We start from the raw sequence: 23,523 nt of genomic DNA, 5'->3' as shown, positions 1-23,523 counted from the left end.
AGGCCTAAATCTGAAGCTACTCAGCTCATTATTACAGTGTAGTCTGTCTGGTACTGACATAAATACAAAGGAAATCGGTGTATCTTTCCTTAACTTCAAAAATTTCTTCAATGCAACCTACATTATTGTGACATTCCCGCAGGTTTGAGACCACAAGATTGATGAGATGAAATAAAGAAGAGGGGCTCTTTGGACCTTTTGTTTTCTCAGTTGCTAGCATTATTTTGACAAACATTTTGTCATTATTGCTTAACAGAAGAATTGGTCTTTGGTTTTTTTATATCAAAATTATTACCTTTCCTGAATAATAAAAATCAATAAAGTCTCTTTTTGTGTGAAACCTCCAGACAACTTTCTCTCAACGAATAATTAAACAGTTGAATCAATTTCAGGTCTTATTTCAGAGATAGCCTATCGTTCACAGCTTTGTGAAACTCAGCTGCCTGACCATCTTTGCCTGGAATTCTGTTATTATTTAAAAGAGAAATAGCTTCTAATATGAGTTCCTGTGAAATTGAAACTATCAACTCTATTTCATCTAAAGAGCACATCTAGGCAAGACAGATATTTCCTAGGGAAGAGAAAAACTGGCTCAAGCAAATCAAGACCCGACTTGAACTATAGCTGAAACCTCAAACTGAACTAAGATTGAACTCATTTTTTAAAAACTCAAACACCAGGAGAGCTTTCTAGAAAACAATGAAAGGGATATCTGTTTAAGCTGAGATCCTATAAAAGGAAAAAGGAGACATTAGTTAAGATACGGGCATATGTGATGGCAATGTTAATAAATTCCAAGGTATGTACAGGCACCTGGGGAAATTTTGAGTTAGATAAAATTAATGTTCAAAATAAGTTTTCCATTTTAGCCACTTACACGGCCTCCTGTTTTCAAGGCTTCTTAACTGAAGACTTAAATGACCTGAGTACTTGTGCACTTTATTGAATTTCGGGAGACCTAATCTTTCCCATCTCAAAACTTCCCCATTAGTACTCTTAAAGACTAAAACTTGAGCCCCTTATGTGTATGTAGCCTTGTCTCCTCTTTGTTCTCTTTACTCTAGCAAAATTGGTCTTCTTTCAGTTACTCAATGAGCCAAACTGCCACCTCCTCACCACCCAACCTCAGAAGTTTTGCATAGGGATTTGCCTTCACCTGGAAGAATCCCTCACTCCCCAAAACTTCCTTGATAATGTTCTTTGTCTTTCATGTTTTAGTGCAATTATGTCTTTTTCATGACCTACTCCATCCCCAACCTACTTATATATTCTCATGGTTACCTATAATTTTTATTAATTTACTTACCACAATTTAAAATTAGTTACATAATTGTGCAATTATTTTATTAATGCCTGCCCCTCACTGGGCTGTAAAATTCAAAAGGATAATGTTATATCTGTTATGTTCAATGTTATCACACAAAGATGTTAAATATTTTAAGATGTGTTGAATGAAAGAATGAATAGATTTTTTATTTTTTGCATTTAAAAAAAACTAGAGATGGCTATGGCCATGCCACCCTGAACAAGCCCAATCCCGTCTGATCTCGAAAGCTAAGCAGGGTCGGGCTTGGTTAGTACTTGAATGGGAGACCACCTAGGAAGACCAGGTGCTGTAGACGTAAAAAACTATAATAATAACAACAAGAAATTGTAAGCTGACAAGGTCCTTGCAATCTGCGAAGTCAACCAAGGATTGCCTTGCCTGAAGAAAAAAAAAAAAAAACTAGAGAAGGAGCAAATATTATAATGTGTTTAAAATGAGACTTCAAGAATTAAAATATTCCTCGTAATTATAAGCTAACATAAATCCCTTTAAAACTTACTCTAATTCCCATCAACAACTTCATACCTAAACCAGCTCTGTTGTAGTCACCAAATCATGCCAATCATGGCCAAGGATATGGTCCAGGTAACTAGGGAGGAATACTCTTCACATTTTAGTCACATGTTATTTCACATTCCAATATATATTTATTCTTTTTTGGAGAGAAGAGATGGAGAGTTTGACACAACCACTGGAAAAGGAGTGAGGGAAAGTATGGGTAGGAAAAGAACATGTGATTATATAACAACTAGCAAGATATTTAAAATGCCTATTCAATAGAAATACATAACCAAAATAAAACTTGAACACAATCTCTTCCACTCATCTATTTCTTATAGCTTCACCAAATTACAATTTAAGGCTTCCATTATGGTGTGGAGGAAAAAATCTACTGGATTCATTCATTCAAAAGAAGCTCATTGAGTACTCTCTCCAAGCCAAGCATTATACTTAGCTCTGTACAGCAAGAAAAGCAATAGCCTGAACTATAGATTAGGAGGACTATGTTCATATTCCAGATGTCAGTTTATTCCTCAAAGGTTCAGATTCTTCATCTATAAAAAGTAAATGAATTACCTTGGATGATTCCTAAGATTACTTCTGACTCTAGCATACTCTATATAACTTTAGGATCTATGATTCATTCATTCATTCATTCATTCATTCAACAAAAACATTTATTGAGCTCCTACTATGGATGTTATAAACACGGTCTTAAGCACTGGATATAAAACAGTAAAATACAACAAAGTCTTTGCCACCATGGAATTTGTATTTTATTAAGGAAGTTCATAATGAAAAGAATAAACTATTTATTACCTTCTAATATATTTTAGAAGGTAATAAATACCACAGAAAAAATAAAGTAGGGAATAAAAATGGGGAATTCAAGAAGTAAGGAACACAGTTTAAAATATGATGGCCATGTTTAGCATCAGAGAGAGGGTAAGATTTAAGCAAATACATCGAGGAAGTAAATGTGACAAGACATGTCTAGGGGAAGAGTATTCTAGGCAAAGGAAACAGGTTCAAAGGATCAGCATACACATGTGCCTGCATGTTTAATGAACATCAAGGAGGCCAATGTGGCTGCTGAGGAAAATAAGTTGAGATCAGAGAACTTTGAGTTTCAGATCACATGGGCACTTATAGGCCATTGCGCTCTTAGTGACATGGGGACTCATTTGTTGGAAGGATTTAAACAGAGGAGTGACATTTTCTGAATTACATTTTACCAGGATTAACCTGGATTCTATGTTTGGAATTGATGGCGGGGGGCGGGGGGGGGGAAGGGTTGTAAGGGTAGAAGGTGAAAGAGTAGTTAGGAGGCTATTGTAATAGTCCAGGTAAGAGATATTGGTGGCTTGGATCACAGCGGTAAGAGTAGAGTTGGTGAGAAATTAAAATTCTAGATATATTTCAAATGTAAGAACAACAGAATTAGCTACCAAATTAGAATGGATATGGGGTCTGAAAAAAAAAGAGAAGAGTCAAAATGACTCTAAGACTTTTGGTCTGAGAAAGTAGGGAAGAAGTTACAGTTAACTGGAATAGAGAAGCCTCTGAGTGGAATAATCTTGGAGTTGTAGAAGGAGTAAATCAAGAGCATAATTTTAGATTTTTTATGTTTTGATGACTATTAGAAAGTCAAGGGAAATGTTCAGTATGCATCAGTATACATGACTCTGATGTTCAGGAGTAAGTAGGGAAATTTGAGAGTCATGAGGTATAGATGATATTCAAAGCCAAAGAATCTATCAAGGAATTAGTTGATACCAAGAAGAGATCCAATACTAGGCCTGGAAGTACATTGAAATTAAGTAGCTGGTGAAATAAACAGGAGCTGCCCCGGGGGGTGGGGGGGGGAACAGGAAGGAGTAAGTAGACAGTGAGTGTAGGTGTTCTGGAAGAGAAGTGAAGTGAGTGTATGAAGGAGGGAGGAGTGATCCCCTGTGTCAAATTTTGCTCATAGTTCAAGCATGGCAGGGTACACAGTTTTGCTCCAATCTCGATCATTTTATTTATCAAAGTGAAGGTCAGGGTAACACTGAAAGACCAACACAAGGGAAATGATAAGGATGAAAGCTATATTATTCTTTAAGGGCTCCTGTTCTTAGAATAGATCCTCACAGACTTCTGCATCCAAGCATTCCCCAGTGTTGGATCAAATACTTGAAGTATGTTAAGAAAGAACATTCGATGTCTCAAAGGTTATAGTCTCAACTTGGTGATTAAGAATTTGCTTTAGGAGCTATAACTGGCTAATTCTTCTAAGAGTGAAAGGAGATCAACCTCCATAGTGTGATAACATCCAATCTTTCTATAATCTTCCAGGCATTATCTACAAGGCACTGAGAAATAATTTCTAAACTAATATATCTATCTTTTTTAAATTTATATTTTAAGAGATTAAATTATCCTCCAAAATATACCTGTTTCCTTTTAATAACATTTATTGATGCAATTGGTATTTTCAACCTACACTTTGGATGGCTTCCAAAATATTAACCTAAAAGTTGGTTTCATATAATTTGAATAAAGCTCTGTGAACAATAGAGCCTTTTGTAAATCAGTGAAAATTGGATTGATGTCGTTTGTTCCCTGAAGATTCCTTTATTCTTAAAATTGTTCCCTCTTCTTGGAGCACCCTCTATCTTATGAAGACTACTATTGATCTTGCATTGTCTTTCTTCAATGACATCTGTTTTCTCCCAAATATGACTCCATGAGCCCAAATATATTTCCTCCTTTTTACAACCAATGCACATTTCTCGTCTCTGATTCCTCTACATTTACTCTTATATCAATTGACTTTTTATCTTCTTCATGAGACTGTGGGCTTTCTGAAGATAGACTCACATACTGACATCTTATCATAGTTCTAGCACTCAGTACAATACCAGTCGTGTATCAGTTTTCTTTTGGAGATTGATGACATCACATGTCCTCAATCACATATACAATTTTTTTCTCCACCTCAGAAGCTTCTGGGTTAAAATTTCAAGCCAGTCTTCTTTCTTGTATCTTGTCATTAATTAATAACTATCTTTTATATTCTACCATTCCTCAAATCCCATTGGTATGAGATTGAAATACTTCCTCATATTATTTCTTTCTCTCTGTCTCTCTCTCTCTCTCTGCCTCTCTCTCTCTCTCTGTGTCTCTCTCTCTCTGTCTCTCTCTCTCTCTCTCTCTATCTCTATCTCTATCTCTATCTCTATCTCTATCTCTATCTCTATCTTTCTCTCTATCTCTATTTCTACCTCCCCCACACCATTCAGATTGTATTTGAAGGCAACCTCTTTCCATCAAAATGGCAATGCTTTAATTTACAATTTTGAAATTAACTACTTCCACATTGCTATAGAATGCATGTTTATGTCCTCCAAAAATTCTTAGGTTGAAATCAAATCCTTAATGTGATGGTAATTTGAAAGTGAGGTTTATAGGAATGGTTAGATTATGAGGGCAGAGCTCTCATGAATGAGATTAGTGCCCTTATTAAAAATAACAACAGCAAAAAACAACCCTAGAGAGATCCCTTCCTCCAATTGCCATATAAGGTTATAGCAAAAAGACAGCCGTCTGTGAACAAGGTGGCTGATCCTCACTAGACACTGCATCTCTAGACACCTTGATTTTGGACTTTTCAGCCTCATATATTTTGCCCGTTTGTTGTTTATTTTAAAGGCTTGTTAAAATGACTGTATAATGTCTTCTCCCTTATCCCATTACAGGAGAATCTTCCAAATAATTTAATTGCTGAGTAACTTTAATAGAAAATATAAATTAACTGATTTAAACATATAACTGAAAATAAATCAAATAATATAAATGTTATATTTATCAATTCTATTTTCTTAAAATCTTGGTATATGTTTATGAGAAAACCAATTTTTATATATTTAGAAAATGGCATATCATGTGTGTCGTGCATATCCAACATCAAGACTAAGAATTGGAGCCAAATGCTTAATAAAGAGACCAGATTGGAAAGTTTTAAGACTGAAAGGTTAGACATGCTCAGTGGAGTCAGCAGACACAGACTCATCCCACTGAGAGGAACTTGAAGGCAAATCTCCACGAGTATAGACAATATAAATAAACCCATTTTCAGAGAGTTTCTGGCCCTTTGTTATCCAGGAGGTCTAGGTGGAGGTAGTAGAAAAGTGTATGGAAGAATAGGTGGAGGATAATGATGAGGAACAAGAGAAATAAAAGAATAAACAAACATTCAGTTTGAAAGACCTAGGGTAATGCTAAAATGAGTAATTATCATTTTAAATACTATATAGAACACCAGGTGCTGTATCTGCAACATCTATTTTGAGTTTCTCTAAGGGAGAAATAATCAACCAGATTTTGTTTAAAAAAAAAAAGAAAAAGAAAACTCAAGTCTAGATGAGGTTAGGTAACTTGCCCAAAGTCACAGCCCTAGCAAGTATTAGCATGCAACTCGAATCCAATACCAGAGCCATACCAGAGCCACACCATCACCTCGCATGTGACACAAGCTTGTACTTCGGTACATAGGAGCAAAAAGGTACTTGAACTGAAATTTAAATATAACATGGATATCCAATCAGAAAGATAAAACAGAAACTCATTTACTAAAAGCAAGACATATTAGAGCTAGATCCCAGGAAAATCAACTTTATGTTTACTCTTCCAAAGGACTGAACTAACATTCTTGAACCCTTCTACAATGAGGCAAGATTGATCTCAGTCCTCTGCACGTGGCCAAACATGTATCAACAGAGTAAAGAAAATTTGAAGGTAGCAGGAGCCAGGCAAAGAATCACATGAAGTAATTGAGCATGTAAAGATTAGTTTTATTGTTATCTTAATCTTATATCTCAAAACATCCCCTGCCTAAACAGCCAAATCCTACAAAATAGCTATACTTTGGCTGCAAATGAAACGTCTAATTGCCTTTTATTGGCTAATCTTCGAGCATATTTATTTAAAGATTTATGATCAAAACTCACAACAAAATTAAGAAGCCAGAATATTTATATGTGGGATGGGCTGATTGGGAGAAGGGGGTGGTTTGTATAGTGTCTTCAGCCACATTTCAGTACTTTTCACTAGCTCATCACTGACTCATCCAAGAAAAGGTCACTGGTGATTGATAATTGCTTACCAACCGGTATCATAGAAATTAGAAATCTTTTAATGAATAGAGTAGCTGAAGGAACTTGTAGTCAGGAAGAGTATTATACTGGGTTCATTCTCCACGCATCCTTCATCTTGTAGACTAGCTGTGTCTCAGCCAAGTGAATTAAATGTGATTCTTTTCATTGCTTCCTTTTAAAAATTCAACCTCAACACGCCTTCCTGGATGGCTTAATGGGTTCTGGGTTCAGGTGGTAGCTTTATAGATTATCTGGTACTGCCTCAACAATGGCAGCCCTTGAGAAATAGCAATGTGTCAAAGAACAGTACTCAACTGGGAATTCAGAGAATTGGATGCTACTTTGCCACCGAGCCAATGTGATCTGGGATATTTTCATCTCTCTGGGTCTCAGTTTTTCTCACTTGTGAAATGGGATTGTGTAGAACCAGTGATCATTATAGTTTGTTGGTATTTAAGGTTTCTATGTTTTCCCTCTTGGCTCCATCATATGTTCTGATATTAAGAGGCTCTGGGTAAAAAAAGATTTAAAAAAATGTTTTGTAATAGCTATGTTAAACAAAGCAGACCAGATTTCTTTTTTTTTGTGTGGACATTTTGCTGTCTTTAATATACAAATAGGTATAGGTATAAAAATTCAGAGAAAATATATATATTTTTTTCTCTAGAAACCTGACCTTCCTGAAAACTTTCCCCAAAGTCTTCCATCTCAGTTTGGTAGACCATGCAAATTCCCAGCATTGTGTTGGGATCAGATTCTCTGTCCTGAAGGTTGGAAATTGGGACTCAACCATACAGGGACTCTCTTAAATGATGCTGGTGCATGTTTGGGAACAATGGTTGCCTCTAAGACAGAGCAGTACAATTCAGTCCACTTGTATCTAGAGTCAGCGAAGTTTGACATTTATAAAGAAAAGCAGATGAGAGAGGCTGTGCCCACCCAGAAGGAATCCTGTTCTCTACAGAGGCCCCCTTTAGCTCCTAGGTCTAGACCATTGAGAGATCCAGCAGCCCCTTTTGAACTTGAGTTCTCTGCCCACCCCTCTGTCACACCATAATCCCTTTGGCCAGGGCTACTTGGAATGTTTTGTTTGTTTCTTGTAACCACTACTCAGATTTAGATAAAGATGATATAATCAATGAGCCTCTTCATGAGCTACTATCAGGATTACAAAACATTATATGCACAGGTATAAGGTGTAAGATTATCTATATCTAACATAATTGATGATGACACTACTACTACTAATAATAATATAAGCTAATATATATGCCTAGAACTCATCATGCCAAGGACTTTTTTTTAAAGTCTTTACCTATATATTTATGTTACTAAAATATTTTAAAACCGACAATGCTTAAATGCTTTCACTACATCAGGCTTGGTACTAGACTCTTCATGAACATTATTTAATTTAGCCCATTTCTCCTTTAGAAAAAAAGTACAGCTCACTGCCAGAATTAATTTAATTTCACATAAATACCCTCTTTGAGGCTGAAGCAAATCGGACTAGATTTCAATGTGAAAATAAAATGTAAAAACTATTCTTGGAGTTATTTCTAAACAGAACTTGTCTCTAATTCTAATATAACAGAAATGTATACATAAATCAGATTCATCAAATGAATCTTCAGCCAACGACTGTTCGAGAACGATGTTAACATCATGCATAGGAATGCTATGTTTTCTAAGAATTGACATTTTCAGTGATCGAAAATTACTATATTTTGTAAATGGAAATACCACTACTGAAAACAGAATGCTATAAATGGAATAATGTCATTTGTTTCCAAAGACTATCAATATACTAGAGCGATACAAAAATAATAAGAAAAGCGAGCTATTTTGTGGCAAACTTTGGGTGTGAGGTTAGGACTGTAATTTGTGTGTTATCTCTGAATAAACATGGCAGCCACAAGCGCCACCAGAGAATATTCTCGGGACAAACTGGAAACGGGTTAAACAAATGGACTCAATAAGGCAGATATTCTTATCCTCATTTCAAGAAAAAAAGAAGAACGAATGTTAAGAGGAATGGAATCTCCAGAATTCACATATTCAAAAAATAGTAGATGGATCCCTAGCCCAGGATTGTCTGAACGTAGGGTCTTTGTAGTTTATTAAGCTGTGTCTTATTAATTTGCAATAATACACACTCATGGCTTCCTCCCTAAGTTCTTTCTGAAGTCTTTTCTCTCTAGCCCTCTTCTTCCTTCTGTCTCTCCTCCTTCACTCTCCTTCCCTTGATCCCCCATCTTCCTTTTTCCTCTTCTCCCTTCCTTGCTTTGCTAGAATTGAGTATTTTATAGACTGCCCCAGATATTCCTAAATGTTATCTTCTCTGCTTTTGCAAAGTGTGTCTTTTTTGGTTTCCCTCCTCCTCTTATCCCATCTCTGATCTGACTTTGTATTCTTTACCACCTCTGCCCAGCCTCTCAGAGTGTTTCTAAAAACCTGCATTTGACCCAACACATTCTGGGGAAATGTACAATTCCCATAAGGCCCCCATTTAATTTTATCACCAGCTCCACTAAAATAACTGCTCTCAATACATTCATCCAAGACTTTCACAGCCAGCAACTCCCCTCCCTTTGCTTCCTTTGCTTTTTTAAACCTGTCAGGGAAAGGTGTTCAGAAATATTTCATTTTGTTGCTACTCAGAGCAGTGATTTTCCATCCTCACCGTTTCAAGGACTGTGTGTCAGTGTTGAGAACTGACTTGTGATTTCTTCAGCTTTGTTCAGGCTGGAAAATGCACAGAGCTTTGTGCATGTCTGTTTTCTAATGAAACATCACTAGTGTTTGATGCAGGTACCTGCACACCTATCCCTCAGCTCAGTTGTGTTTAACATTCTCTGGAATCTTCCATGCATTGGAAAAAAGTACACTAGCAAAAGCTTATATCGCATTCTCAAGAACATGACAAATGATCGAGAGAAGAGCTGCCACAGAACCAAACCTCTAAACCTCTGAGCTGTCTTCTATCCATGGAGTTCTGCGGAATCTCCAGTTTGAAGGTACCTCCTGGAGAGGTTTCCACCTACAGACAGTATCTAAAAGACTCAGAACCGATATCACTTTGTACTGTGCTTCTTATTTTATTTTTGTATAGTAATTATTTCGGAGCAATGTTAATTTCACTTATGTAAGAAAGGAGAAGAGAAATAAGAGGAGGAGGAGAAAGAAGAGAGAGAAGCATCTGTGGACAAATTCATTTGGAAACCCCTGCTTTTAACAAAATTTTTAAAATGTCTGTGCTTTGTGACTTCCCGTAGTCTGTTTCAAGAATATTCTGTAGGGTATTCTTCAATTTTTACAATCTTATTGGATTCGTGCTTCTTGTTTCCCATAGATTATCTCATTAAGCTAGAATTTTATAAAATGTGCTTGAAGTAATGCACTCTTCCTCTCTTTAAAGAATTATAAAAACCACTCATACTATTCATTTTTTAAATTATTTTTAAATTATAGCTGGCATATAGTATTAGTTTCAGATGTACAACATAGTGATTAGACGTTTATATACCTTATGAAGTGATACCCTCTATAAGTCTAGTACCCACCTGGCACCATACATAGTTATTACAATATTATTGACTATATTCTCTATGCTGTACTTTACATTCCTGTGACTATTTTTATAACTGGCAGTTTATACTTCTTAATCCCCTTCACCTTCTCTTTCCTTCCCTCACTCCCTTACATTACTCATTTTAATCCATTTATTCATACATGCATACATTCATTCATACATTTATACAGTCATTTAAAATTTTAACATTCACTCTGATCTAGACAGCAGAGATATAAAGGTGAATGAGATAAGATCTCAGTTTCTAAGGAGTCCATGTTCTACTTTAAAAGATGGGCATTTGGATGGATAGATCATAATACAACGTGAGAAGAGCAATAATATGGAAACAACATACTGGAAAGCACACTGCAGGGAGAATACATAGTCCCTTTTCATTTAAAAATTTACGAGTGAGTCCCTTACTCATAAAATGGGGATTATAATACCTACTCCATAGCATTATTGGAAGATATAATCGACTATACTGAAAAGTGGCATAATTCACATAATCTAGTGATTTGTGTTTTGTAGATTTGGGAGCAAGAAGACCATTAAAAGAATGAGTAAATAGTTCAGGAGAGAAGCGCTGAAGATATGAATAAGGGAACTAACTGTAGGATCAGTGACGGGTGACCGGTGTCAGGGACATGATGTCAGATCTATGTGAGAAATGGCCTTGACTAAATGCGTGGGTCTAGGGAAAGAACTCAGCAAGTGTTGATGATAAATTAATAGCACAGTTTAGGTCACAGCGGGAACCCAAGAGCTGATGAATTCTGGCCTATCATGTAGATAGAGCAACAGCAGAAGCCTCCCAGATGGGTCCATTCACTTTGCTACTACTGGGATATCTTTCATTTCTCATCTCCACCACTTTTTACTTTCTGATTTAATCTCAAAACCCCATTTTGCATTCCTGTGAAAGGACTGCCACTTTGGGCCCTCTCTGTAGTCTAAACCCTAGCAAGACATGCCATCACCACCTTGTACAATAAAGTCAGCTGATCAGAGCTCAGCATGACCCATTGCTGGCTTCACAAAGGCTCTCGAATCTGGCTACACTTCCCACAAGGCAAAGATCTAACATGTTGCTTTACGATGCTCTTTTGGAAACCCAGAGTATAAAGTATACTATATAAAACCAAATTCTCTTCTCTTGTAAACTGCATTTTAAGAAGCTTTATGTCTCAGAGAGAGGTTGGATTTGAATCAAACCCCAAAATAGCTTTGACAACTTTCATGAAAAAAGCAATACATGTTTATATATTTAATCTATTTAACATAATTTGGGTACATTCGCTGCTTGTTCAGATGGATATTTTTGTGTTGATTTTCTTCTTTATGATTTAACTTTTTAAATATAATCTGACAGTAGAATGAGCAAAAAAAAAAAAAAAAAAGAAGAAGAAGAAGAAGAAGAAAAAGAAAAAGAAAAATGAAGAAGAGAACTTTGGATTCAACAATATCCATACCTTTCAGGTGTTTGTTCTGAAATTTACTGAGATTCACTCCATACTGGGTGGCTAACCGGAAGTACAGGAAGTGCTAAGCTTGTCCTTGAATTCTGCAGACTGGTGAAGGGTATCATCAAAGTGAAGCTCAAAATCTACTTCAGAGCTCACAAATGTGTAGCTCTGAAATATCACTTGTGATGTTTTTCACAAATTTTCACATATTTTGTATATGAGAAAGCTGAAGTCTGAAATTATAAATACCTTTCCCTAGATCATGATAATTGTATAAACCAGAATGAATAATTCATGTCTTTGAATTTCCTTAATTACCTGAGCTCTTTCTACCATGTCACATGACTTCCAAACCTCATTCATTCATTCATTCATTCATCTGTTCCTCGAAGAATTATGTGTTTTCCTATTATGTACTAGGTATTTAAAATGTGGTTTCGAAAAATCTAGATATACTTCCAATGGTATTGGAGCTTGAAGTCTGGTTTTACAGATGAGGAAACTAAGTCTGAGAAAAAAATGATTTGTTTTCTATGACAAAACTTATTTATGATATAGCTGGGAATAGACCTCAGGTCTTTGGATAATAAAAAAGAAAAGAAAAGAAAAGAAAAAAGTAGCCTGTAAATGAAAATTGCATAAATGGAATCCTATTTCCCATCAACTTCCATTATAATGGCAGAAATGCTTTATCTTCACTTCTGATTGATTTCCAATGAGCATGTCCCTGCATACTTTTAACTGTTTCTCATTCCTGAACAGACCCTCTTCCCAGCCAGATTATTCTCTCTAGTAAATTATCTTTAAACAAACTTATTTGTTAAAAAGAAATCAATACTGGGGGAAAAAAAAAACCACAAAATTGAATGAACATTTTCTGGTATAGGTCACATCTTACTTTATTTGTTATCAATTTGCAGGTGTAGATAGAGAAAGTGCAGGGTGCTTTCTGATGTTTGGATTAATCTGTACTTCGCCCACACTTTAATAAATGTTTCTGTGGCAATTCATGCTTAGTGGTATAAAGAAAGTAATAGCGCATATTTCTATCTATACATAGATCTATCATAGCATAATTATAGAGAAAATAATAGAAACATAGAATAAGAAAACTGGAAGAGATTTTAATCATTATGTCTAGTGAATATTTTTGGAGATCAAAAGTTGTTTTAAGAGTTGATTAATTATATTTCAATAAAAAGGGTTTTGGAGGGTTTTGGTTTTTACAAAAATGTATATATTCTAATGAAAATAGCACATACTCTCACTAGGAAAATCAAACATATATACAGGCTTATAAAATATTATGTTTAATATCCATGACTCTGGAAAAAATTTATGATTCCTTAGGGCTTCATGGACCACCCAGGTGAGAACACAGTCCTAATGTGAAAAACCCGTGAGGTCAGAGGCTCTGCCTATTGGGGTTAATATTGTGTTTGAAGCATCACAATTGCGCCTGGCTCATCATGGTCTTCCATAAGTTTTTATTGAGTGACCCAATAGGCATATCATTAGGAAGACTGTAGGTATTATTTAATCCAGTCCTTTCTCATTCATATTTTACCCATAAAACCCTTTCCTCTAATCAAACCTTACATAGATAATAAATATAGAGACTGATAAATTAGAACTGTTGTGGATGAAACTAGAGTGTATCAAAGCCCAGATTCTTGTCCATGTCCACTTGCCCCCACCTATAAACTCTGTGTGGCACTTTCAGGGAATTTTTCATTTTACAAATGAAGAAGTAGAGTCACTGGTATATTCGTTAAGGTCAGGCAGTGATAAATTGCAGAGCTGAGATTCTATACCAGGCAGCCTTAATCCCAAATAATGATTCTTATTGACTATGCTATAATCAAGCCTTCTGAAAAGTTTATAACCTTAAATTGAAAATAGTCGGCAAAACCAATGTTCTAAGCAGACTTCTTCAAAATACAAATGAAGAAACTTAGATATGGTTTGTGAAGTGACATAAGAAAAGATCTTTCAGTTTGATGTTTTTTATGCTACATAACACTAGAAGATGAGAATTTGATTCAACGAATTTGCATTTATTAACCTATAATGTATTTTAGGCATTTCCAAGTGTCAGAAATATAGTGATTGACATTTGTTTTTAAGGGATTTGTGATCTGAAAAGAGAGAATATATAGTTGTGATGAAACATGATATGTTATAAACTGATATATCTCTTTATCTCGCATCCTTACTCGGGGGCCAATCTTGTTGGCTATACCCTCAAAATCTGATCATTTTTTCTCTGCCTCCACTGCTGCCACCCTAGTCTAAGCCATTATTTCTCACCTTGAGTATAGCAGTAGCCTTTTCATTGGTCTTTTTGCTTTCAACCCTGCTTCCCTACAGTTTGTATTTAATATAATAGCCAGAAGAATTCTTTTGAAACATAAGAGAGATTATGTTACTTCTCTGCTCAAAACCCCCCAATAGCTTATGACTTCTATCAGAGTAAAAAGAGCTTACGATCACAATAGGGCTCTTTAGAATCTGTCTTCTGACTACACCTCCTATCTTACCACTTTTACTCCCTCGTTCTACTTAGACACAATGAAACCTTAACTTGATTTATTGTTTCTCAAATAAATCAACCCATCTCACCCCTGGCAATTGCCTAGGCTCTATCTTCTGCCTGATAATGCCCTTTCCCAGATTTTGATGGGGCTCACTCCCTCTTTTCAATCAGGTCTCTGCTCAAATATTACTTTCCTAATATGGCCTTCACAGACCTCCAGATTTAAACTTGCTAATCACAAGCCCCATCCTAGGGTATCTCCTCATTGTGTGTATGTGTGTGTAAGACTAGTTTTTAGAGCAGTTTTAGGTTTATGGCAAAATTAAGAGGAAAATACAGATTTCTCGTATACCCACTACCTCCACATAGGCGTAGCCTCCCCATTATCAACATTTCTTACCAGAGTCAAACATTTATTACAGTTGATGAATCTACACTGATACATCATCATCACCCAGAGTCCATAGCAGACATTTCAGTTGACTCTTGGTATTATACTTTCTGTGGGTTTGTATAAATGTATAATGACACATATCCATCATTATCATATCGTATAGACTATTTTCACTGCCCCAAAAATCTGTGCTTTGCCGATTCATTTCTTCTTTTTTGCCCTGACCTAACCCCTGGCAGCCACTGGTCTTTTAGCTGCTTCCATAATTTTGTCATTTCTGGAATCTCGTATAATTGGAATCATACAGTATATAACCATTTTAGCTTGGCTTCTTTCATTTAGTAATATGTATTTAAGGTTCCTCCATGTCTTTTCATGGCTTGATGGCTCATTTCTTTTTAGAACTGAATAATACTCCATTGTCTGGATGTGCCACAGTTTATTTATCCATTCACCTACTCAGGGATATTATTTTGGTTGCTTCCAAGTTTGGGCAATGATGAATAAAGCTGCCATAACATCTGTATTCATATGGACATAAGTTTTGAACTGCTTCAGGTAAATATCAAGGAACAAGATTGCTAGTGATTGCTATATCGTAGGGTAAGAGTGTGCTTAGTTTTGTAAGAAACTTCCACCAAACTGTCTTGCAAAGTAGCTGTGCAATTTTGCCTTCCCATCAGTAAATGAGAGTTCCTGTTGCTCCATATCCTGACCAGCATTCGATGTCAGCATTCTGGATTTGGGCCCTTCTGATAGTGTGTGGCGGTATCTCATTGTCCTTTTAATTTCCATTTCCTTAGTGACATATGAAAAATCTTTTTATATGTTGGCTTGCCAGCTGTATATCTTCTCTGGTGCAGTGTTTGTTAAGATCTTTGATCTATTTTTTAATCACATTGTTTTCTTGTTGTTGAGTTTTAGTAGTTCTTTATGCATTTGGATGATAGTCTTTTATCAGATTTGTCACAATGTAAGACTGTGTGAGGCAACGCACATTCCTCAGAATAGTTTTTTGAATCTTAATAACTCCTTTGTAAACATACCTGTTATTCCAAAATCCAGCTGCTGCCTAAGATTGTCTTGCGTCAGATAAATATTCTCTTTGGACACATTAGACACTGATACACCTTAGCTCTCCTCTGACATAAAAGTATTGGCAGTATGTTCAGAATGGCCAGCACATGACTTGCTCGTGTCTATCTATTCATGGAAAATATATACACTTTGAAGTTCCAAAAGCTGCCATGGACTCCTGGCTTTGTACCTTAACACCTGAAAGATCTGCAAAATTTCTCTGAAACTGAACATTTCTAATTTGTAAGTGAGGTGAGTGTCTCTCACAGAGAATTGCTGTAAGTATTAAATATAAAACTATTTGGAGCACCACAAATAGCTTTACTGTTATTATCCCTAATATACTTAAAGAGGTAGGGAGAATTCCTCCATAAAATCACATTTTTCTGCTTCTAGACCCAAGAGTATTTAGCATGTTGTTATTCTGTGTCAGGACTGATTGTCAATGGCTTGGACAACTGGATTTCTACGTGTCCTCTGGGAAGCTTTTTCAAAGTCTAATTGACCTCATTATCAGAACATGTTTCCTAATATTTGGACAACGTTTTCATTTCTGTATTCCATACTCTAATTTCTATTTATACTTCTACGGGGCAACATTAACAATCTTTCTCCTTCTGTGTGTATGCCCTTCAAATATTTATGTTGTTAGTATGTCCCTCCTTAGTTATGCTCCATCTACGCAGATAGTATTTAGTTCTTTTAATCTTTTCTCATAAATCAATCCCTCCAGTCCTTTAATCATGCTCCCTGATGCTCTTTGAATCTCTTCCAATTTCTTGACAGCTCTCTCGTGTTGAGATGCCCAGAACTGTTTACAGTATTCTAGGTGCTGTCTTATCAGCCTCATACTGAGCAGCTTTCTCCCCTTGATGGTCTGTGACAGCCAGCCTCCCTGCCAGCAGTTCAAGGATGCTGTTTAGAACCACCAGTCACCATTTAAACTTGTAATATCTTTTCCCACCATTCATTAAAGGCATCTTTCAGAGTTCGTTACCGTTCCAAACAACTATTATATGATGGTTACTTTTCAGAAACAGCAGGCAACAACTGTGAAGTTTACCTTTCTGAGATGATTGTCAATGGTTAACGCTGTAAACTTTTGTGGGGGCTCAATTACCGCACAGACATTGAGAGTCCTCGCTCTGGTTTAAGACTGCCTGGAATTAACTCTCAGCTCGACAATGTCTTTGCTGTCTGACCTTGACTAATTTGCCAGTGCCTCAGCTGCTGCTTCTGTCAAATGAAAAAAAGCGCCTATAATGCTGCTCTGAGAAACAAGTGACATGATTCATATAAGCACTTAGAATAATGACTGACACATTGGAAGCACTCAATAAACCGACATCAGCTATGTCATTTTAAAATTTTTAATTGAGGTAAATTTAGATAGAATGCACATATTTTGAGTGTATGATTTCATAAGTTTTAAAAATGTATACTCCCATGTAACCAACACCCATGTCAAGGTATTTTTATATCCTCAGAAAGTTATCTCATGTTCCTTTTCAGTAAAACCACCCCCCCCTTCAGAAAAACACTTATCTGATTTTCTTCAGCATAGCCTAGTTTTGCCAGTTCTAGAAAATAATTTGAATGGCATCATAAACTATGCATTTTTATGTGTCTTTATTCTCCTACTCAATGTAATGGTTTTGAGATTCATGCATATTATTTCATGTATCAAAGGTGTTTTTTTTTTTAAATTTCTGAATAATATTCCATCGTATGAATAGGGCAACACAATTGTTTTATTTAATCACCCGTTGATATATTTGGATTGTTTCCAGTGTTGCACTATTATAAATAATGCTACTGTGAACATTCTTACACAAGACTTATCTGTGGATATACATTTTCATTTTATTACCACAAGGTGAGTCCGCACACTCAATGAAACCATTGTGAGCAGACTTAGGCCAGGATCCCGTTATCGTCTATCCACCACATGCCCTGATTTTGACAGGGGATATCTCAGGTCCCTTGGTGTCAATGTCAACTCATTGTCTACATCCAACATCTCTGGAAAAACCTGGATATTCTCTGTTTCCCAATGTACGGTTGCTCTAGCGTATGCTCATAGACAATGGTGGCCTGTTAAAAGTTTAATAATCAGATTATTAAGAAAAAAAAGATAAAATCAATAACCATTTGATGTAGAGTGTTTGTCTATATCCATGCTGTCAAATGTTCCACTCGTAGCTATTTAAAGCTATCTCCATTATGTTACTGAATGTAGAGTTAGGAGGAAAAATGCACAATTTGCTCTTGATGGTAGTACAAGCTGACTTCAGCACAGCTCTGGTAATATGTTTCTGTAAAGAAAAAAAATGAGAAATATTTATTGCATATATTTGTAGAGTGTTATAGGTTTCCTTGACAAGACAACCCTATCTTCCCTTCTTTTATTGACCTCAGAATGGAAACTGAATAAGTGATCATGATTTTCCATTGCAGCGGCTGATATAGCTTTCTGATGACTAGCTCCTAAGGTCTTTTGGTTTATGTAATCAAGAAATATGCTTGTGAGGTTCCCATTTATATCAGTCCTAGAAACATCATGATTTACTATCCATTTCCACAAATCCAAGGTAAGTTAATGGCCTTTTGAATGTGAACTTGACCTTGCTTCCAATTATGGTAAAATCACCTTGTGTCTGGTGATGCTGAAAGTTGATCTTTTCTATCCTAAAATTCTATCATCTATTGAAACTACGGATCCTAGTTCCATGATAGCATCTCCTGATCAATAGAGTACAGCCAATGACAACAAAAATAGCAACAAATGAGTTTCTCAATGATGCTAACTCACCACTCACCTTAGAGCATTTTTTATTTCTTTCTTGGAGGAAACACCCTGGGCTCTCCTTGGGAACACTTGGTAGTTCACTCAGTAGCTTTTCTGTTCTCACCTAATATACCTTCCTAGTCTGTCCTTGTTAGTACGTTCACTTACTTTGCCAAGAACATTCTGGCCTAGCCACCTTATTTACCATAACCTGTGGTTGTATCTAAGCTTCAATGATCCACCTTGGCAGTATCATAAGACTGGCTTTAAGTGTCTCTTCCATGATGTTAAATCCCAACTCACGGAAACGTTCTCATATCAAGAAACTCCAACTCTCCCTTACCCAGCCTTACATCCCATGTTCAAGATTCACTCGCATTTTCCCTTCACATCCTCTCAATACATATTAGCCAGGTTCTGGTGCTCTTTGTGTTGCACGAGCTCTCTCCTCCCATATACCAATTCGAGCTATGCTAAGATAGAACTGTAGCTGCTGGCGCAGAGGCAATGAGAGGAGACAGACAAAACTCTTGAGGAGGAACATTATACTGAGAGGTATCTGTTTGAACTATCTGTTTTAAGTGATAGCTTTGTGGCAATGAGAGTCTGCTCTTCTTTAGCAAGGAGACTGAAGCTGTTTTCTCCAATCTGTAGAGGGCAGGGTAATCTAGGGACTTAACTTTCTCAGAAGCATTTATTCAGGTATCCTCTTTCCAAGTCACTGAGTCCCACTCCTTATCAGAACACTGAATTGGCATAAAGGACCTAATTGGACTAAGTATTCTGTCTCCTTTGTAGTTCTTTAGAGTAACTGTGTATCTAATATTATCCCTGATTTTCATGATGGTGTGCCCTCTGGCTGTTAGAATTGAGCAAGTCATATTAGCTTCCTTCCTTATTATTTTCTTTTAAAAGAGTTTTGATTTTTGAGAAAAGCATTAGCCCAACTTTTGTGTTGATAATGAATCAGCTTCTTCTAGATTAAAAATACTACCAAATAATTATTTTGGCTTTCACAGGACACCCTGAGTAGATAGTGATTATACTAATCCTACATTTTTAAAAATCCTCTAGACCTCTAAGGCATTTACCAAAATATATCAAATTCCATCACCTTTATAATGACCATTGTCCCCATATCTTTTCGATGCTTCGACTGTTGCATAAGCCAGCACTTCCTCTTTCATCTACATCTCATTTCAATTCATCACAGGTAAAATCTTAGTAATTGTGATGCTACAGTATGACAGGGGTTATAGCAACCCTCAAAAGCAACACTTAGCTCCTTGTTTGTGTCTGATCAGTGATTGCTCCAATTCCAGAATACCATCCTGAGAATGATTTTCTAGAACCACTTCTATCCCCAAAAGCAGATTCTGAGACAGAGACTTGGGAGCAGATGATTCATTGGGGTAACAATGCCAGAAGCACTATCAGGAGGGTTGAGAAAGTGAGATAGGGAAAAGAGAAATAAAGTGTCCATTAATGATTAAGTCATGCCTGTAAGCTACCGGAACTTTCAGAGTAACTTTGCAGAATGTGCCTAGAATCGTCACACCAAGGGATGGGGAAGCTGAGGTTTTCATCTCCTGACACCCATCCCTCACTGGCTAAGGCTTGCCCCTGGGAACAGCCACTCCCTGACATCTATCTCCTGGATACTCTGGCTGCTGCCTGTGGTTCTTGATAAAGACAAGTGAAAGCGGAGAGATGTAGGCACTTGAGGAGGAAAGCTCTTAGTCTCATGGAAATCCCCACTTCGCTTGCTAATAAACTTAGGTGGACCAAAGAGATGGCAGGTGGATCATCGACAGCTGTCTGCAATAAGGAGTCAATGAGATAATTAGTTTTAAATCTCAGAAGAATATCTGTCACATACTAAACACCATTATCACCTTCATCAACATTTGTACTATTATCTGTTTTTACACTTTATCTCCTTTACTTACTTAGGCTACACATACTCTAAAGGAGAATCCACATTGTTTTCATCACTGTGACCATAAAAATGCTGAGTCCAATTCTTTGTGCAGTGTAACTGCTTAGTAAACATCATTTGAAGGAGTGTTTTGAAGGAGGTGAAATGAGGCAAAAGCAACCAGCTTCCAGAAAAATGATAATTAAGCTTGTGGTTGACAAGAGTGTCAAATACGATTGAGCAAAACAAGCAATGGTGATGGAGTTGAACTACAAACTTGCTTCAGATTATGACCATAACACTTCCTACCCCGGTGATTTGAGGTAGCTCTAATTTGAACCTTTCTTATCTGCCCAATAAGAGGCATAGTTTTCTCTTCACAAAATGACTGTGAGAACTTTGGTACAAGGCTGCTGGAGAGTACACAGTAGCTTCATACAAACTCCCCTTCCTTGTTTCTCTCTTTCAAGAGTTTTGACAAAAGCATCAGCCACATTGGAGTGGATTCTGTACTGCTAACGAACCAACCTTCTCAGAAACAGCCTCCTCAGAGTCTGGCTTTTGGAATCAGAAAATCCTGACTTGCATCGACAATCCTGCCACTGACTAGGGAAGTGATTTTTTTTGAACCTCCTTTTCCTCACCTGAAAAAAAAAAAAAAAGAGTCCTGGTATTATCTACCTCATGTGAAGATTCAATGAAATGCAGTATACAGTGTTCCTCTTGGTACATTGTTAACACTTACTAGTTATTTGCTATCATTTTGTGTCAGCCACCTCTTCGGGTGCACAGTCTTTCTACAGACCGTTCAGCATGGCAAGTCTTCCCAGTGCCTTTGTTCTTCAGTTTCCCAGGTAACTTAGGAAACGCTGTGGTCCCGTCACTGGTTTCTGCTCAGTTTGATTCTGTTCTGTGCAAACACTTCTGTTAACCCTCAGGATGGCACTTGACGGTAGCAACTTTAAGATTCCTAATAGTTGTCAACAGGTAAAGACAGAGTTTGGAAAAGGAGAGAGAACTATTAGAAGTATATAAATAAAGGAGAAAGAGGGAGCTTTGTATATGAAAAATGTCAAGTGAGTAGAATTATTTATGTCTGAGTTATTATGTGTCTCAGACAATAGCCAATAAGGATTTAATGTTGCTTATGATAAAAGATTAATGTGAAATAAAACTGTTAAAATAGAAATAAGAAAAAAATGAATCAAAAAGAAAGAAGGGTACTTAAATTTACCAAGAATCCTAGACTAATGTAATTAGTATAATAGCCTTTTTGCAATTGGTTATTCAGTAACCAAGAAAACTAGAAATTGGCTAGAAGGAATAGTAAGCTAATAGCAAAGACCACCCCCTCCCCCCCAACCTAAAGTTTCACTGGTTAGGAAAGGGCTTTGAGACAAAGAACTGGTGTCCACCTAGTCTTGTTTTTCTACACGTAAAGAGCTTGTTAGAGTTAGTCTTTTTCAATATTTTCTTGATAAACTATCACTTTTGTTTCTTCAATAAAATATCACCCATACCCCAATACATCAATAGATAAAAATAGAGCTGGCGGGTTGAAGAGGCCATATGGTTCTTATCTCTCTTTTACATATTGTGGTAACTTCAAAATCATATTCAGAGACCCTCAGAAAATCATTGGTTAATACAAGGTCCTTTCACTCTTTGTGATTAACAATATATAGTTGCATACCATTGTGAAATATATTCATGATATGTAATATAGTCATTCATTTGATCAGGAAATCAATAGAATATTACATAGAGCCCAAAATAAACATCTTAGGTCCCATGCCAAGGGCACGGTTGTGAAAGCAACAGACATGTTCCCCATATTCCTGTAGCTCATGGTAAAGATAAAACCTCAGCCAAGTAAATTAACATGTGATAAAAGTTATAAAGAAGTTCATGGATACTGCGTGCCAGGCACCATACTCTATCTAATATAGGCTACCAAAGGAAATTATGCATAATTTTAAATTCACTGTAGACTTTTTCTCTCCATGAGACAAAGCATAGCACTTTGTCACTAAGGAACACTTGACCAACACTATTTCTGGAAGTACTCGGGGTGAAAATCAATTCAGGTTAATGCCTCCCCTGATAAGTCAAGGTGTACACTCCTGGAGACAGAGGTCAAGTATGAAGACAAATTTCTGCTGTAATGATCTTTGATCTCTCCAGACCCAGCAACCTTGTCTTCATCAATTTAGCTCTAATAAATAGCACCGTGCCTGGCATGTGGTACTTAGTAGGTTGCTTCTGTGTGATTCTATTTTTTATTTTCTCTAAATGAATAAGAGAAGTTATTTTCAGAATTTGCAGCTTGCGAAAGCAGCAATGATATAATAAAAACATTATCTGAGACTGAGGAAAGGAAATAAGCACATTTACAAAAATGAGCATAAAAAGAACCCAAAATCCTCTGTGTAAGAAAAATAAGGAAATAGCTCTATATGGATATGTAATTTTAGTAATCAGGTTGTCAAAGATTTGAGTAACCAGAGATGGAGATAGTACGAGAACTCAAGCATGGCTAGCCGCACACTATGATATAAATACCTAAAACTTTTAATATCCTGACACAAAATAATAAAAAAGAAGAAAGAAGGGAAAAGAGATGAGCACTTATATATAGCTGGATATCCAAGCGCATGCAGCAATGCTAGGCATGTGTACATTGAGGATGGACACATGGATTCTTACCTCACTAAGTTGTACGTTATCCCACAAACATTCACTTAGCACCTACTCTATGCCATGCACTGGTGAGCAAGGGGGGTGAAAATAGCAAGCAGCGCCATCAC

General features: G+C 36.5%; 1 pseudogene; it reads left to right on the top strand.

Moving 5' to 3' along the window:
- Nucleotides 1-1,503: 1,503 nt before the first annotated feature.
- Nucleotides 1,504-1,622, top strand: LOC118601006 (annotated as a pseudogene).
- Nucleotides 1,623-23,523: the final 21,901 nt, after the last annotated feature.

Source organism: Rousettus aegyptiacus, unplaced genomic scaffold, assembly GCF_014176215.1.
Source record: "Rousettus aegyptiacus isolate mRouAeg1 unplaced genomic scaffold, mRouAeg1.p scaffold_m13_p_3, whole genome shotgun sequence".
In the NCBI taxonomy this organism is placed as follows: domain Eukaryota; kingdom Metazoa; phylum Chordata; class Mammalia; order Chiroptera; family Pteropodidae; genus Rousettus; species Rousettus aegyptiacus.
Note: the sequence above shows the minus strand (reverse complement) of the source record. Positions and strands in the feature narration are given on the sequence as shown.